The following is an 18,943-nucleotide window of genomic DNA, read 5'->3' on the forward strand; positions in this document are numbered from 1 at the left end:
TTTTGAAATTTTACGGAGCCCTTCTGACAGATACAACTTTTGGTGAAAGCATTGCGGGAAGAGACATGCGGTACTTGCTTGTCACATCCCTACCCATTTAACTTTAAGTATATATAAAAAAATTTAGCCACGGTAATAATAGTACTAACCATGTACATAAAACTTATATGCACTAATAGCACTAACCGTATATATACAACTTATCTGCATAGTGCATAAGGTCTTATTGAAACACCTTACCATACATATGTCGAAGGGTTGAAGTATATATAAAAAATTTTGGCCACGGTAATAATAATACTAACCATGTACATAAAACTTATATGCACTAATAACACTAACCGTATATATACAACTTATCTGCATAGTGCATAAGGTCTTATTGTAACACCTTACCATACATATGTCGAAGGGTTGATTTATTAAAGCTGTTCATATAACATGGTTATGAAATATCTGCACTTTAACCTGTGCTGTGAGTACTTTAATACCTTGCATCTACACGTACTTGATTCCGTGCTGAAGGTGAGAGTTGGCAAAGCCATCTCATGACACTTGGACTTACCATTAAAGCTGCCTGACTCCTTCACGTGATCGGGGATGGCTCCCGTTAGGAACTTTCCCGCCCTACTCTTTGGTATTCCCGCAATGATCAACGGTGGCTAATCGTTGGCAGAGATCAATGGAGGAAAATGTTCCACGTCTCCCAGAGGGCTCTTTGTGTTTATAAAGGAAATCCTCCGGATACTTCGCGATTTCCTTGGTTTTGCTTGGCGTTCCATTGTCTCCGCGCCATTCTGTCTCGGCTGCGTGTCAAACCCTTGGTTCTGTTACAGTTTCTTCTCCAGCTTGCATTATTGTCATGGCGCCACCACTCCAGGGATACCAGCTATTGAGCTGGCTCGGTGAGTTTTCGTTTTGGTTAAATATTTCGAGGTTTTCTGTATTTAATCCCAAGGAACGTCAATCACTGATCTTTCCTAATTTACAGGTTATGGATGGCGGTTTTGGGAGCTGCTCGGCGGTCTGCACACTCTGTCAAATGCTACCGGCCAGGTTCTTCACAGGTGCATACAGAGATTTCCTCCTAGCCCCGATGTGTATTGATTAAACTGTATTTGTCTTCTGTTTGTGTTATACTCCGAGCGATTCTGAGCTCCCAATCTTCTTCTTGGGCGCAGATGACGGAGAACCTCTTGATTTCTGGGTTAATCCCCTTGTTTTAGATACTGCGGAACAGAGGAGGGTCAGTCTCTAGTTCATGAGACTGTACCACTCGACCGTTATGTGAAGTAGCTACATTTATGTTATTAAGCTTTGCTTAGGTTATTATGCTCTATACTTTCGCCGCTTATGTATTTAGCTCTGGACCCAATATGGGATGGCGGCCCTTTGTTAACGCGGTCATGGTTATATTCCAGTTAAAGGCTTCCTTCTTTGTACAGTGCTTGAGGAGCAAATCTTATACATTTCATGTTTAAGCAATACGATTTTCTTGTCTATATAATTATACATTTACTTGGAACGCCATAAGGGTTGCACCTGCATCCGAACTCGATGGATGCATGGTCGACCCCGGCTTGAATTCTCTGCGGATAGACGACTGTTCGAACCAACTGGTTTTCAAGTATTTATTATGGTTATTCCTTTTCTAACAATTCTGAATTCTTCTACCTGAAATGTATGTATAGCTGGTTCTATGGATCACATGTGAATGTCATGTTTTCGTCTATATATATATATATATATATATATCAATGGCTGGTTACAGTAAGGCTTATTTCATGCCCTTACTATCCTTAGAACAGGCTCTCGTTTCATCATTGAATAATTACCACTCGGCACCACGAGGGTTTGTCATTTACGTTGGCTTTTGTTCCATTCATTGCTTCTATTTGAGGTTCATATGTGGTTTCAAGCTCTGTTCACCGTTTACGTTTACAAGCTCTGTTCAATGCTTTCATTTGTAATTCGTATACGTTTATAAGCTCTGTTCAATACTTTCATTTGAAATTTATATCTACTCATAAGCTCCATTTAGTTTGACCTTATCTGTTTCTAAGAGAAAACAGAGCGGAATGCTCTTGCATGCATTGCATATTTGTACCCGGAATTCTTGGCTCAGGTTATGATGCGAGGAAGTACATACTATGCTTGTGTTAGGTCTTCGTGCTCCTGTCTGAGGTTTTTGATAAAAAATACAGGCCTTCGGTGGCTATGCCGGTTACGGCGCTGTCGTAATTATTTCTTGGTTTATTAGTTTACGTTTTCCTCTTTTCTTCTGAGCACGAATCCGCTCAAAACTAACTCAGTTACTCATTCAAGACTCTGCTTGAAACCCTGGCTTAAAGTTTTTATTACGGCTCTCTCTTTCCTCAACCTGTCTTTACGGAACGAGACCAGCATACGCGGTCCCGAGATTAACAGTTACTCATAGGGTAAGGGTTTATTCCCTTTTTTTAAATGCAGGTTACAGTACCCATAATAACATAGAACTTCTGCTGTTCTTGTTATATAAATCCCTTTTGCCTGGCCTAACTTCTACAGAGACAGGATATGTGTCTCGAGATTCCTATAGAGAATATTACAGCTCTACTGTCTTACGAGTAATGCATAATTTAATGTTAGGCAGCAATTCCTAACTATTGCCTTAAATCCCCAAGGATTGGGTATTATAACCAGAATACAGATTCTATTTCTCGTTCAATCTTTACATGCTAAGAATAGCAGAGATTTACGAGTGTTCTGGTCTAGTAGCCTGTAATCGGTAACAGCAATTATTTAAACTACCATTCTGATAAAACACTATAGATACAGTAGGTTTCCGATACTTACCTGGTCACCGTGCGTATTGTATTTCTGGTAGCAAGCCTCCTGCAATTTCCTGTGTAAAGCTCTTTAACCACCCATCCTTGAGACTTTGTCCTTCGGGACCTGAGTCTCCCCCCGAGCTTACTCTTACCGGATCCCAATCCTCAGTAAGACCGCACCCAGTGTCTTGACTATCTGGTCTCTACCAGACTTAGTTCAAAACCAGGTATGTTCTTCTTCAGTTGTTTCTCCCCCTATTAGGGTGCTCGCTGATCCATTTAACCAATGCCAAGAATTAGTTGTAACTGATATGTAATTTAAAATTACTTTTACGCAGGTTTGATTAACTGATTGGTAATTTAAAATTACCTTACGTGGGGTTAATCACAATAGATATATTACATTGCTTAAGTCGCACTAACCAAACCAAGTTTACCCGCCGGGAGATGAGCAGTTTTGAAATTGTACAGTGGATGGGTGTTCGGAGCCCTTCTGACAGATACATCTTTTGGTGAAAGCATTGCCGGAAGAGACATGCGGTTTTGCTGGAACAACTCTGCAATAAATGCTCGCGGGTGAAATTACGGTTTCAAAATGCATAATATAATTTGGTCAATATTAAAAGTAAGCTCTTTTTTTTTCAAGTCTTTGTCGCTAATTAAAAAACATGACATATTCTACATTGAGTTTCCAATGGCAATGATCAGTCGTATAAGGATATTGATAATAGTTTAACCCACACAGGATTGCATGGAAATATTCATTTTTTTCATTCACGAGCTAAAAACTAGCCGATTGACATGGGATTGCATGGGAATATTCAGTATTTTCATTCACGAGCTAAGGGTGTTAGTTTTAAGAAGCATATTGTTCCATGATCAAATAAAACTATGATTTTGTTTTTTAGAATTAATTTTTTAAAGTTTAGGGTGGGTTAAAGTAAATATTAGGTTATATATTAAGTTTCTTGTCAATGGAAAATTTTAACAACTATTCCATTATATATATATTTTAACAGTGTAGTTTAATTAGGCGGAGGAGTTGCCCGATAAGTTATGGAAATTCCAGTTATATTTAGAGAAAGTCTGACAAAGATTTTTGTAAATCCAAGTTATAGTTGTTAAACTTCAAAATTTTAGGTGTGGTGTTGAATCCATTTCCACCATATAGAAATTCCAGTCATATTTAGAGAAAGTCCGACAAAGATTTTTGTAAATCCAAGTTATAGTTGTTAAACGTGTCTTAAACATTTTTTATGGTGTTGAATCCATTTCCACCATCAAAAACACGATTCAAACCTTGCCTCTACAAGATTTTTTGAATTTTTTTAAACCAAATTCCAGCCACTTTTTATTAGTCGCGGCAATTCCTCGCGACTCCTATTTCAAAATGAAATATAACTTAAAGATAGTTGAAATATAACTTAGGATAGTAACAAATAGGCCGAATAAGAAAAGTAGAAAATAGAATTATTTTGAATTTTTTAATTAGTTAATCCCATCCATGCTGCAGCAATTTCTTGAATACATTATAACCATAATATGTAACAACAACTCTTATAACGCATATCACCAAACCTATCTATAACAATAGCATATGTACTCAAGCTCTGAAATATGATTTATCAAGTTGTAGAGACATACCAGTGAAGAGTGGCATTGTACCCAGCTTTGTTATAAGCTTTGACATTAACAATGTCTCCATCACGAACATGAATGGTTGGACCTGGTAGCTGTCCATTGACGGTGGCTATTATACGCTTCTTGCACAACCTGGTAACTGTCTTCTTTCCCATCTGTTGAGACTTTTAAGGCATCAAAGCACATTTTCCTCTAAGCCATTCGTTATGTAAAAATAAAACTTGAAAATAGCGATTAAGTAAACTTACAATGAAAGGATAATTGTGGACATTTACTTTTGTGACAGCGGCTAAATGAGCAACAAGTGCACTGGTTGCAACGATATTGTTGCATAAACTAAAGAACAATATACATATTAAAGAAACTAAATATCATGTAATCTATAGAATGTAAGATAAATATTTTTAAATAGTTAAAAAAATTTATTTAATGTTGTTAATATTTAGTGTTTTTTTAAGTCTTTTAATTTAGTTTAATTTAACTTATTTTTAAAATAGTTTTAGTTTATAGTTTATTTGATTAGTTTTACTTTTACTTTTAATTGCAAGTTACCGGTTTAAATTAATTAATATTCTAATTTAGTATTTTTATTTATTTATTTTGTTTTTTTTAATAGGAATGATAAAAACAAGGAGACTAAAATATTTTTAACAAAAAAATATGGATATTTAATTTACGTAAATATTTAATATATTTTTATTTTCATTTAATTTAATTTGATTCAAGTAAATTTATGGATTTGGATATGTGTTTTAGTCAATTATAAATTTTTGGTGTATAAGTTTGTTATCTAGTTTATTGATATATTGTTAAATTATTAAAGAAAAAAAAATTAATTTCAATTTAACTAATTACATAGATATTTACTACTAGGTATAGAAAAATGACTGAATGAGTGCACTTTATTAAAGCACTCCTTGTCCCTTGCCTTGTCTATATATAGCTTATATTATAGTTGGTAGTGGACAAGAAGAATATAGAGAGCTAAAAACATATTATTAAATGGCAAAATCCCATGACAAACTATGGTACTCCAAGAACTCCATAAAATAAAACAAAATATACAAGATTCCAAAACAGTAAAGGTAAGGGACAATGATTAGAAACCTGAAACCAAAATAGGTTGAAACATGTATAGCATAATCTCTCGTAAGAAGTAGTTGATTTTTCTAATCTCTCTTTCACACAAACAAAAAACCTAACTATATTAATATGATACTATACTTATAACGATATTAATATTATCATATAGTCATTATAACTTTACATTTATTTAATATTAATAAATATTTAAAATTTAATTTAATAATAAAATAAATTGGAATTTTGAATTAATCTTTTAAAAATAAAATATTAATTTTTTAATTTCCAATTTAAAATTTCTATATTAAAATTTAAAATTTAAAATTAATACAGAAGTTATGTTTTTTTGGACATGGTATTGACAAATTTTGATACTGACCATAATATCAAATTATAATATTGATCATAATATTGTAACAAAGACTTGTTACACATTAAAAATTTTCATAATAAAATAGAAATAAATATGGAGGATTTATATATATATATATATATATATATATATATATATATATATATTGAAGTTTCAAGTAATAAAAGAAATAGCAAAACCAACCCATGGTATGACAAAGTGCGAGGAGAGCAATTAAGGAAGTTGTTGATGAATGTCTCAATCCCAACCCAAATCCCCGAGCAGACATTAGTTGTTAGTATCTTTGCAACATGGAAAGAATGTTATCCACACATTCTAAAAAGCAAATCTATAACAATGTTATCCCAAAATATATCTACTGGGGAATCTAGTTGGCTAGGAATGAAGCCATCTTTAACAACAGACTTCAATCCACCGACTCAGTGCCAGTCAAAGCCAAAGCTCTGCTGCTGGAAACATTTGAAAACGGACCTTATAAGCATGACAACTCGCTTCTACTTGAAGAACTCAGCTAGCTAGGTGATTCCCTGAGACGAGCCAGCATAAAAAAGAACATCTCCCTGCCTAGCCATAATCTAGAGTGGCGGCTTCGGAATCATGAGGAGGAATTTAAAAAGTGGTGGAAAAGTCAGGGCAAAGTCATGATATTCTTCAATGGAGCCTCCAAAGGAAACTCGGGGACATCAGGGGTAGGAGGAATAATTTACTCCACAGATGGGCACAAAAGGACAGGTTCAGTTGGGGTCTAGAACAAAGCAGTAATAATTAGGCCGAGATTCTTGGACTGCCCAAAGCGTGTCACCTGGCTCAGAGGAGCAGAGTGGAAAATCTTCAAATCTTCGGTGACTCCAAAATCCTGATAAAAGTCCTTAATACCGGTGACCAACTTAATAGCTCTGGTCTAAACAAGACCCTTGAAAGAATAAGAAAGATTACTCAAAATTTCACTTCTGCTCATTCTACCATGTCCTAAGAACTCTTAACAAGGACGCTGACATAATGGCTAATAGAGGGTGTCTTCTAGCTCAAGGAATGCTGGCAAAGAATGAAGAAGAAGTTGAAATGCACCCAATTCCTTAACAAAACAGGTGAGCGGTACAAGGACAGGTTAGACAAGGCAGTGGGCCTTAGTCCCAATGCTTTTGTCCAATTCCGCTTTGAGGGCAGAAGAATTATGCAGATTCAAGGCTCTAACGGAGGTAATTAGATCGTGGGATGTTTTATATCCGAGTGGAGTAGACAGCTAAATGGTTTATTGCATGGACCATTGAAGGTATGGTGACTAAACATGGCACAGAATAGAAGTCAAACAAATAACGGTTGCTATTATGACACGGGGAGTGGTAAGCGGTCTTATCGCACCACTTATGGAGGCTAGGCAGTATTCCTGATTTGGACGTGATGTCCCTGAGGGATTGATGCGTGGCTGGGCAAAACCGCCCTTTTCATGTGCTTTAGAGGTGTTAAGGGTTGGACAGCGAGGGACGCGAAAAGCGTTGGATCTTGGTAGACGAAGATCTGACTATTATCGCGCTTGGAACATAGTGGGGGGTTAATGAAGAGGGAAGCGGTTTGCAGTTTTCATCGCACCGCTTATGGCTGCCGAGTGGTTTTTTCTTGGATGCGATGTACTTGAGGGCTCAACATGTGGTGGGAAAAAACCGCCCATATCACTTGCTTCCGAGGTGTTAATGGCAAAAAGTAAAGGACACAAAAAGCATCGGATTTGAGCGGGTGAAGATCTGATGGTCATCGTGCGAGTATCATGGTGGGGAATTAATGACACGGGGAGCGGATTTCATCACACCACTTTTGGCTACTCGACAGTTTTTTATGAATCGACGTGATGTACTTGAGGGCTCGACGCGTGGTGGGACAAAACCGCCCATATCACGTGCTCCTGAGGAGTTAAGAGCTGGACAGTGAAGGATGCGATAAGCGTCGGATCTGGGTGGGGGAAGATTTACGGTTATCACATGTTGAACAAGGAGGGAAGTTAACCCTGACGTGGGGTTAGGAATGGAAGAATAGCCCGGCTTATTGGAGGTGGGGCTAGGTTATTTAACAATATAGTTTAAATTGGGCAGGCAAGTATAGGCTTGTGATTAATATTTATCCGGGAATTATTGTAAGGTAGGCAATATATAAATTACCAAAGGAAATCGGAATTGTAAGGAAGGACACTCAGAATCCAAGAGAAAATCAAGGAACACTCAGCCATACCAAAAGAATCAAAAGCAACAGCTAAGCTCTGATACAAAAGCCAGAATATGAGGACTCTAAAAGCTAGAATCTGTCAAATGACTGTAACTGAGGTTGATTGGCCATGCCCAACCTTTCCTTACAAATAAAACTCAATTGTTTCTGTTAAAAAGAAAAAATTGGCAAGATAAAAATATACAAAGCCCTAACTAAAAGGAAAAAAAAGGCAGTATCTCTTACACCTCTCTAAGGTAGCTCCTAAGAAATTCTGGAGGCAGATTCTAACTAGGAAAACTAAATATAATAATAAAATTGCTTTACACGATTGGAATTCCTATCTTAAAAAGCTTTATGAATCTCCAAATGTGATGGGTAACTTTGAAACCCTACTCACAATGAAAGGAGTTTTCTCATTAGAAGACATTGCTTTTGGGGTTAAATGCCTAGCAAATGGGAAATCTAAGGACATTGAAAGGTGGAAATCTTAAAAATTGGAGGTCCTATCCTCATCCCCCACATCCACAAGGTTTTCAATCAAGCGGTCAAGCAAGGCTTCCTTAAACCATGGACTCAGAGACTCATTATCCCTATTTTTAAAAGTGGGATACAAATAACCCCTCTAATTATCGAACAATTATGGTTAGCCCTCTCTTAGCCAAGTTATATGGTATTATTTTGGAAAAGAAGTTGAGCATATGGATTGAAAGTGAAGTTAAGCGGGCTAAAGTCCAAGCGGATTTTAGAAGGCATAACTCAACAACGGACCACCTCGTTATGCTTAGGATCATTGTGGAGGAATGTTGCAATGATAAATCCAATCTCTTTTGTTGCTTTGTGGACTTTAGAAAGGCTTTTGATATGATTCCTAGAAACAACCTATGGAATATATTAGAAGAGCTAAAGGTGCCTTTCGAGTTGAGAGTTGTCGCTATAAAGTTATACGAGAATGTAATTGCCAAGTTAAAGAGAAATGAGGGGTGGGCGAAAGATATTAAGTGTAATATCGGAGCTAAACAAGGTTGCCCCCTCCCCCTACCCTATTTGGCATTTACATCGACAAGTTAAAAGGTTGTTTAGAGGAAACGGGTTGTGTTAGCACGATCTTAGCTGGGATAGTCATCATCCTTCTTCTCTATGATGACGATATTGTTCTTCTCGCAAGGTTCCCATCTGATCTTGATAAGAAACTTAGACTTCTTAAGGATTTCTGCTCTACCATGGGTATGACTGTTAACATTGATAAAACAAAAGTTATGATTATTAAATCCAAGAAGGACACTTATGCTAATTTTATGTATGACAATAGTATCTTGGAGGAAGTGTCTTCTTACAAGTACCTAGGAATGGATATTCATCACAAGCTCAACTGGAGCTATAGCATTGAGAAAAGGATTAATGGGGGGTGGAAAGCTTATTTTGGTCTTGAAAATAATTGTAAAACGACAAACCTCGTAATGTGGGATAGAAAGAAGTTCCTCTTTGAAAATTTAGTCACTCCTGTTATCTTATATGGATGTGAGGTTTGGGGTTGCAACATCTCTAGGGAATCCTGGAGAAAGATTGAGCAAATCCATAAGTGTTTTATAATGTATAACCTCAAAATTAAAAGCAATACACCTTATCCTATTCTCCTTATAGAAGTGGGTCTTTCCCCTATGGAGAGCACAACTATGACTAGGCTTCTATTGTACAAGCACAAACTCAATAACATAGGAGACCATAGACTTCCTAAGCTAGCTTTAAATCTCAGCCAAAAGCACCTAAGGCTCAAACGATGTTGGTATAAAGACACTAGGAGGGTCTAGTTAAACCATTGGGAGATCAACGAGAATGTTGCATTGCAAAACAGTGATAACATTAAAAATATTGTTACTTCTAAGTTCAAAGAAAAAGTGTGGCGTGAGAAAGATTTAGCAGCTAAAAGAAAATTAAGATATTATAAGGAGGTCATCAACCCCACCCTAGAAGATCAAAAGTATCTCTCTATTTTAACTAGCTCAAATAAGAAAATTAATATAGCCAAGATTAGAACGAACTCTCATGAGCTCCATAGTGAAACGAGTCATTGGGAAGTTCCTAAAACACCATGGATGGAAAGAGCTCCATAGTTAAACGGGTCGTTGGGCAACTCCTAAAACACCATGGATGGAATGGGTATGCCATCTCTGTGATAATATGAACATTGAAGATGAAAATCACTTCCTCTTAGACTGCCCCGCGTACAACCACATTAGATCTCAGTTTCATAATCTTTGTTGCAATATTGACCTTCCTAGCTTTTTAAGATGTCAAAATTATAGTGAGCTCGGGAGGTTTATCTCCAAGCTTTTTTAGCATAGGAATAAAATCTTAAATCAAACTAAATAATTCATTTCTTTAGGTCTGATAGACCAAATTTTGGTCTTAGTGAATGTTAACCACCCATTGGAGGTACTACACACCTAAGACCTTCATTACTGTCACATGCAGACACTTAGTTAGAGAATTCACTAACATTTAGGGCTTCAACATTGGAATCTTCACAAGATTGGCGCCTTTGACTGTCCATGCATGCATGGGACTACATAAAAGATCCTTTGTGCATGATTTACTCCCTGATTTTCTCCTCCTTTCACTCCACAACTGGCTATTTCTCTCCAGAACTTACTGTGGGACTACATGCAAGATCCTTTGTGCATGATTTACTCCCTAATTTGCTCCTCCTTTCACTCCGCAACTGGCTAGTTCTCTCCAAAACTTGTTGTAGGAGTCGAGTCCTCTCATTGATCAGCACTATGGCGCATTACCTTGGGATCTTCACCCATTAATGCTATATCATGAGCATCGTAACCTATTTTCTGAATCAATAATTCCTTTTGTTCTTTCGATTTTCTTTTTAGTGTTGTTGCTCTGCAAAGCTGTGTGTTCAACCTTACTAGCTAGATTCATCTGTGCAAGTTTTATAACACATTTACATGGTATCAGAGCCCATATGTTGCTAGATAAAAGGTGCACCAGCACTTTATTTTGTAGGTATTACATCTTGGAGATCAAAGATCGACAGAAAAATGGAGTTTCCCAAAGCATCAATCCTAACACCGTACAACAATCACGAATGGGAGGACCCAGTGGCTCGATACCTTCGTCAGAAAGGATTGTACATGATTACCATGGCTACAGAAGTGGAACCCACTTCAGCCATAAAGAAATCCAAGTACCTCAATTGCATGGATGAGGTCCACAGATCCATATGCATGTGCATCTCCCCAAAACTGCAATTTCATCTATCTGCCTGCAGTACTCCCAATGAGATTTGGAAAAAGGTTGAAGAACTCTATGTGAAACAGGATGAGATGAAAGGACATCTGCTCGAAGTGGAGCTGCTCTCATTAGATCCATAAAACTATGACAGAATTCAAGACTTCTTCACCAAATATAATGATCTATTGCTGCAACTCAAGGGTTGTGGAATTGACAAATCCAAGGAGGAGAGTCGCCAAGTTCTCTCTATTATATCAAAGCTCGAACCAGAATACTCCGTCTTTGTGTCTACATTTCATTCAGTAAGGCTCACAACAGGTAAATCCTACACTATGCCTTCTCTCAAAGAGTTCATGGAGTCCCTAACTTTTGAGCAAGAGAAACTCATTGGCATGGGGAAAATCAAACCTCCAAAAGCACATGCAATCACTGTGCATGATGGCAACCACAATAAAAATCACAGATCTGATTCATATCATAAAAATTAGCAGCAAAAAGACAAGGGAAAAGTGCATTCCCATCCAAAGAACAAAGGGTACACCAAGCCCTTCAATGACTCCTCCGGCTCTAGAATTGAGAAAGGGAAGAAAGGAGACAAATTCACCTACTGTCACCAAGGATTCCATTCGGAATCCTCTTGCATGAAGAAACAAATTGACCAAATGGTAGAAATCCTTTAGAAGCACAACCTTGGGGACCACATACCTCAAGGTGCCAAGAAGAAAACTGAGGATCCACCACATGGGAAAGGTAGCAATTTTCATGCTTTAGTTGCGATTAACTCTTCCCCTGTTGCATCGATTATAGATTTTGGTGCATCACATCATATGGTTGCTGTAAAGGAAGTCTATTCCTCTTTGGATGCATGCAAGGGACCTCCCATCCTCATGGGAGATGACTCACCTATTGAGGTCACTGGAAAAGGTAGAGTGGAACTTTTACATGGAAGCTTTGAAGATGTGCTTCATGTTCCAAAACTTTCGGTAAACCTACTTTCAGTTTATCATATCACTCATTCTGGCACCAGAAAGAGAGTGGAATTCACTCTAGATGCATTGAACATATATGACCTACATAGCAGCTCCAAAATTGCATCCGGTGAGGTAAACAATGGAGCTAGATTGTATACATTTTCTAAATTTATTGAACCTAAATCCTCCTTATTTCTTACACATGCTGATGATAGTAGTAGCCTTTGGCACGAGAGGTTTGGTCACTTAAATTACAGGTATATGCAGCAGCTAAGCAAGCATGAGATGGTGGAAGGCTTTCCAAATATTAGTTTCTCCAAAGGAGTTTGCGAAGGGTGTGTCCTTGGCAAACATCCTAGAGAAACGTTTGACACCGGTAAGACTCGCAGAGCATCCTCTCCTCTAGATCTGATCCATAGTGATCTCATGGGGCCTTTTCCTTATCCTTCCATCAACAAAGTAAGGTATGTGCTTACATTTATTGATGATTTCTCACGGTATACTTGGGTGTATCTTCTCACGGCCAAATCTGAAGTTTTTACGCACTTTGAAGATTTCAAACCACTAGTTGAGACACAGTCAGAGAGAAAGATCAAAGCCCTTCATAAAGAAAATGGGGGGGGATATGTTAACACAACACTTTAGAATCTTTGCCTTGAGTCTGCCATACAGTTGCAACACATAGTTCAATACATTTCGCAGCAAAAACGAAGTTATTGTGAGAAAGAACCGATCTCTCAAAGAGATGGCTTCCTGCATGCTGCATGCTAAGTCACTACCTCATAAGCTATGGGTTGAAGCACTTAATTGTGCTAACTACATCCAGAACAAATCTCCTCATAGATTTGTCAAGGATCAGACCCCCTTTGAGGCTTGGAGTGGCACTAAACAGGAGGTCACCCACTTCTGTGTTTTTGGCTCCCGAGCATGGGCCAGGATCCTCTATCAAAAGCGGAAAGCTCTTGATCCATAGAGAATTGAGTGCATCTTTGTTGGATACCCTGATGGTGTGAAGGGATACTGACTCCTGATTTTCTCTATGGAGAAGCTCATCATTGAGCAAAGAGTCCAATTTGAGGAAAGTCTCTTGCATGAACCTCAATTACCACATGCAGACACCTTTTATCTACCTCATGGCCGAGATGATGACTCAATACACTCAGATGTAGATACAGAGCATGCAGATGCCGAGGTAGAGCATGCAGATGCAGAGACAAAGTCTTTAGATACAAATCCATTGCATGCATATGATGATCCACATCCAACCCTGATCGGACTTCCAGCAGTGAATGAACTTCCCCTGTCATAAATCAGAGAATAAGGAGCTTAAGTGAGATATATGCACAAGACCACCCAACTGCTATAAATGGTCTTGTGGGGGATAATTCTGATCCACAGAGGACTAGCTTAGAGTTTATTGAGCCTCCTCTTACCCTTGCTACCACCGAACCAACGCCATCCTCGCATTGTCATTTGGTTCAATCTTCTGATCTGCAGTCTTATGCTGAGGTTGTTGGGCATCCCTCTTGGGAGTCCGCCATGGAGGAGGAGTACAACTCCCTCCTCGAGAACCAGACCTGGGATCTGGTCCCCCTTCTGTCAGGAAGGAAACTTGTCCAATGCAAATGGGTCTACAGGACCAAGAGTGTTGCAGATGGGAAAATCACCAGATAGAAAGCCAGGCTAGTAGCCAAAGGCTTCCATCAATTGCATGGCATTGATTACGATGAGACCTTTTCTCTAGTAGCAAATATGGATTCCATACGCCTTGCACTTGTCATTGTGGCTGCCCAGGGGTGGGAAGTACATCAAATGGATGTGAAGAATGCTTTTCTTCATGGAGACCTGTTATCACCCCAAGAAACTCACCTAGGTTTCATATTGGTGATGCTCGGGAACATTACAAATTCAACCAAATATAGTTAGATAAATGGTAGATGAATGGAACAAATGCTGCATATTCAAGCCAGATAACCACTTCTGCTATGATTGACCCCAGACATGGGTGAACACCCCCAGACTACAAGGCTTTTAACCACCTATTACTCACAGTTTGAGGATAAGGTGACAATGGAGAAGACTGACCACACCAGCAGATGCACAGGACCCTGTGATGGCTGGCTGCAACCAGTTAAGAGGTCTGTAAATCTATTTTCTAATGCACAGATAGGATGACAACTCTCTATGCATTAAACAACAGAAACCTGCATACATGTTCAATGATACATGCTAAATCCTAACACAGAGGTGGGATGACAACCCCTCTGATGCTAAACATTCACTGCACATGAACAAATGCAAAACAGGCACAACCTGGAACAAGAAGAAGAAGTGGAAAGTAAGCAGTAAACAACAAAAGAAGCTTGTATTAGCTAGAAATGAAGACCAGACGCTGCTGGTTACAAAGTAGTTACAGTCTCTAGAATTTGAACCTTACAACAGGGTTCTCTTCATCTAACCCTCATCAATCGGATTGCATCTCAGTTCTGAGTATATATAGTGTTACAATACAAAATATCTCTGTTAAACAATGCGTGGAGGAGCCCATAAATGGCCACCAACCATATTCATATTCAGAAATGGGCCTCTGATACAAATCTGTCTGAGTTTTAAATAGATTTGACCCTCTCTGGCTCTCTGCGGTCCTCCTTGGGCAAGTGGAATGGAATATGGATGAAACCCATAACCATTGAATGCTCTGTCTGGATCTGTGGTGTCCTGTTTCCTCCTCGACCATACTGCTGATTAAATGCTGCTGCTGAATCATTAAACGGCTCTATCATGACTGCTTTGGTTTAAAAACAATGAAATGATGCCCAAACCATGCACTTCTGCCCATCACTGCTTCCATGTTGACTTTTAAAAGTCTCAGGCATAGTCTATTCACTGTCGGGTCCGCCTTTGGCTCGCACCTCACGTTAAAATAGGCCCCTCCCTTGTTGTTTAATATTTGACAAATACCTGCAAAACTGCCGCAAACCATGAAAAATTGGCTTTGGCGGATTAGAAATATATATATTTGGCCTTTAGAACCCTTTCGGATCCAAAATCCCATCGCAATCGGCGCTTGCCACGGGCTTCCCTTTGTATTTTATTTATGCAAAGAAAATACACAAAATACATTGAAAACGCTATGGGCGCGGACTTGAAAAATATGAAATGGAGTGTTGTGCATATATCGGGTCCGGCCCGTCAGATCGGAACATAAAAGGCCCATGCTCCATTGGAAGTGTCGATAGCGATACGCCGATGCGATATCGGCGATCGCTCGTCAGTGCATAATAAGGCCCCTTTGGTAAGTCCTCCATTGCGATATGCCGATGCGATCTGGACCGTTGATCAGGTAGATCCAACGGCTGAGATTGAAGCGGAGCCTTAAGCCTATAATCTTGGTTTTTACATAGTTTTTGGGGTATTTCCGCCTCCCGATAGTGTATTTCTGCCTTCCAAGGGGCTTTTCTCTTGTAACTTTTTTGATCGGTGGGCAGCTTTTAGCCACAATTTGAGGATTTCAATAGCATCAATGGATCCTTTGGCATGATTATAAGTGTGTTTGTAGCCTTTGAGAGTGTTTGAATACATTTTTGATTCTTTTGAACAGCAAAGCTAACACTGGCTCCTTCTGGGGATGATATCCTCCCTGTGAGGTCTCAAGAACCTGTAGACCAATGCCTTCATACAAAAACAGCTATAAAAACACTTGCCTAGTGTCCATTGGGCATGGAGTCAATTAAGCATACAACATAAAACTGTAAAAGAACTTAATTACAAACATAAAAGCCTGAAAACTTAAACTTCAAAATTTGCCCATTAGCAGGGCAACCAAAACTGTTTCTCCTGCTCTCAGCCCGGTTCATCATAGATCAGCAGGACTGGATTGATTTGATCCTCTACCTCAAAGAGTTTAGGACATTTGAGCTTGACAGGTAGGTAGGGATCAAATTTCATTTCCCCTCTGCGTATTCTCCTCCTTGGATGTTCTTTATGGGAGCATTTGTACACCTGCTGAATAACCATGTATGTTGTGTACTTGTCTGTGTCTTTTGTAGTCTGCACAACTAATATGAAAGATGCACCATTGTATCCTTGTGCAGGGGACACAGAGACATTTTCTGCTCGTTCATCTTGCTTAGAACAGTCCTCATCCAAGGAGGAATCCCAAAACTGTACACCCTCTTCCTCTGTTAATTGATAAGCTGCCTCTTCAGTCTGTGTGGAGGCCATCTGAGTAGGTTTCATAATATCAAGACTGAGATGATCAGCTTCAGCCTCGATCATTGAACTATTTCCTGCCTCAGTGTTTAAGGGGCAACTGAGAGGGATTTTCACTTGAGCAAACAGAGAAGCAAAAGATGATGGGGAGCTTTCCTCCCCCTTTTTAATCACTGAACTGGGGACAATAGCAGGCTGGAAAATTTGCAGGTCTGCATAGCCATGGGGAGGTGAGCTGGCTTCGGGCACAAATTCTTGGAGGAAGGGACCTGCTGCTGGCTGCTTCTGCTGATAAGCTTGTTGTTCTGCAGGTACAACAAACTGATAAGCAGTGCTCTTGGATACTGCTTCTTCATATGCAGCTCTGGTTAGGAAAGGGGCACTGCCCTTATCTTCCACACCATGGACCTCCTCCTCTTCTTCGTATTGCTCCTCTTCCATGACTATACTCTGAAAAAGGGTCTTCACCCTTTTGTCTCCGTTTGTATCTCTGCTTTTCTGAAAAATCTGCAACTGCTCATGTGCTCCTCTGTATGGATTGGACTTTGGCAGAGTAAAGGAACAAGGAGCTCATGCTTCCTCAAAATACTGCTTAGCTCTTAATTTGGAAACTTCAAAGGCCAAAGACTCAATCACCTTGGCCATTTCATCGATCCTATGATTTGAGGATGATGAGAGCCCATCCCTCTGCAAGTTCCCAAACTTAGTATAATCATAGAGCAGATCTTCTTTGTTCCCCCAGTGCTCAAGGAACACATCACCTAAGGTCTCGATGTCTGCAATAGACCTAGGGGGTAAATTTCTAAACCAATTTCTAGCCTCCCCATCTAGGCTTTGGACAAAAACCCTCATCAACACATCATCGTCATTGATATTCAGGTCAACAACATAGCTGTAAAACGACTCAAGGTGCTCTTCAGCTGTTACTCCTTCTGTACCAGTAAACTTAGGCATGTATTTCTGATAATCTCCTACAGGCATGGCATTCAACGGGACAGGCAAGACCAAGGGTTCATACCTAGTGGCAATGATTCTTTCCATCCTTGTAAGAGCTTGCTGACTTGCCATGGCTGAGGTATACGAAAGGGATACTGGTGGACTGAGTGAAATGAATCAATGAAAAGAATGACAGAAACAGAGGAATATGATGGACAGTATGGGATACTTTTTCTACTGAGGTCCGAAAAGGAAATGAATAACCGGGAGCGGTATGAATCTCTGAAGGTGAACTTCACTAACAGAGACACATAAAAATTGTTTAAGGCTTACCTGATCCTGATGCTCCCTTCCACAAAGTTTTTTCTGCTTATCGATCCTCTCAGGATCAGGCACTGGCCAGCTAGTGATTTTTGAAGATTTCTCTGAGCATGCTTCACGAACTATACCAGAACTTCAATGTGGAGTTGCCAAAGGATGGCCTTCCTCCAGTGGAGTCGCCAGACAGATGATTACAACCAACGTCTATGTTCAAACCTTGTCTGACATCAAAGCTTGAAGCTGTGTTGTCTCCCAAGGAAGCTGAGCTTCGATTCTCCTCTCCCTGGCAACGACGCCAATTAATGTTATCACCCCAAGAAACTCACCTAGGTTGCATATCGGTGATGCTAGGGAACATTACAAATTCAACCAAATATAGTTGGATAAATGGTGGATGAATGGAACAAATGTTGCATATTCAAGACAGATAACCACTTCTACTATGATTGACCCCAGACATGGGTGAACACCCCCAGACTACAAGGCTTTTAACCACCTATTACTCATAGTTTGAGGATAATGTGACAATGGAGAAGACTGACCACACTAGCAGATGCACAGGACCCTGTGATTGGCGGCTGGAACCAGTTAAGAGGTCTGTAAATCTAGTTTCTAATGCACAGACAGGATGACTGTTGGGTTGTGTTATATTCTTTCCATGACTAACCTGCATAGTTAAACGGGGGGTTAGAGGGGGGCGGTAGCCCCCCTTCGTTGCGCTGATTGCGCAGCGGGGGGGTCACAGGGGGGCGGCAGCCCCCCCTGTCCGGGGGGTTTGAGGGGGGCGGGTAGCCCCCCTCTACGGGGTCCAGGGCAGCGCCCCGGGAAATTTTTTTTTGGACCCTATATTAGGTTGGGCGAACCTACCTATGGTTTTGTGCATGATTTTCGCACATGGTATTGGACGCGATGGTTTTTCGGTCCATGGTATTGGATGCTTCGACATGTATAAATATGTATTGTAACATTGAAAGGAACATAATGAAAAATCAAGCTGGTAGTCCCGGTTTTGGGATCCAGGGAAAAATCTCTGTGCATATGTGTTTTAAGGGTTATGCTCTCGCATTGTTTATTTTCTTTGTTTAAGAATTCGTATGCAGGTAATTTCTGTACAGGGTTAAAACCTACATTTGGTATCAGAGCTGTTTTGGCTT

General features: G+C 39.6%; 1 long non-coding RNA gene across 1 annotated transcript; it reads left to right on the forward strand.

Moving 5' to 3' along the window:
* Positions 1–749: 749 nt before the first annotated feature.
* LOC149225467 (uncharacterized) lies at positions 750–1,485 on the forward strand. Its single transcript, XR_016246965.1, has 3 exons — positions 750–905; positions 992–1,067; positions 1,182–1,485. It is a non-coding gene; the product is annotated as an uncharacterized LOC149225467 (long non-coding RNA).
* The last annotated feature ends 17,458 nt before the right edge of the window (positions 1,486–18,943 follow it).

Source organism: Pinus tabuliformis, chromosome J (assembly GCF_031772625.1).
Source record: "Pinus tabuliformis cultivar Carrire ecotype Pingquan chromosome J, CPIR1, whole genome shotgun sequence".
NCBI classification, from domain to species: domain Eukaryota; kingdom Viridiplantae; phylum Streptophyta; class Pinopsida; order Pinales; family Pinaceae; genus Pinus; species Pinus tabuliformis.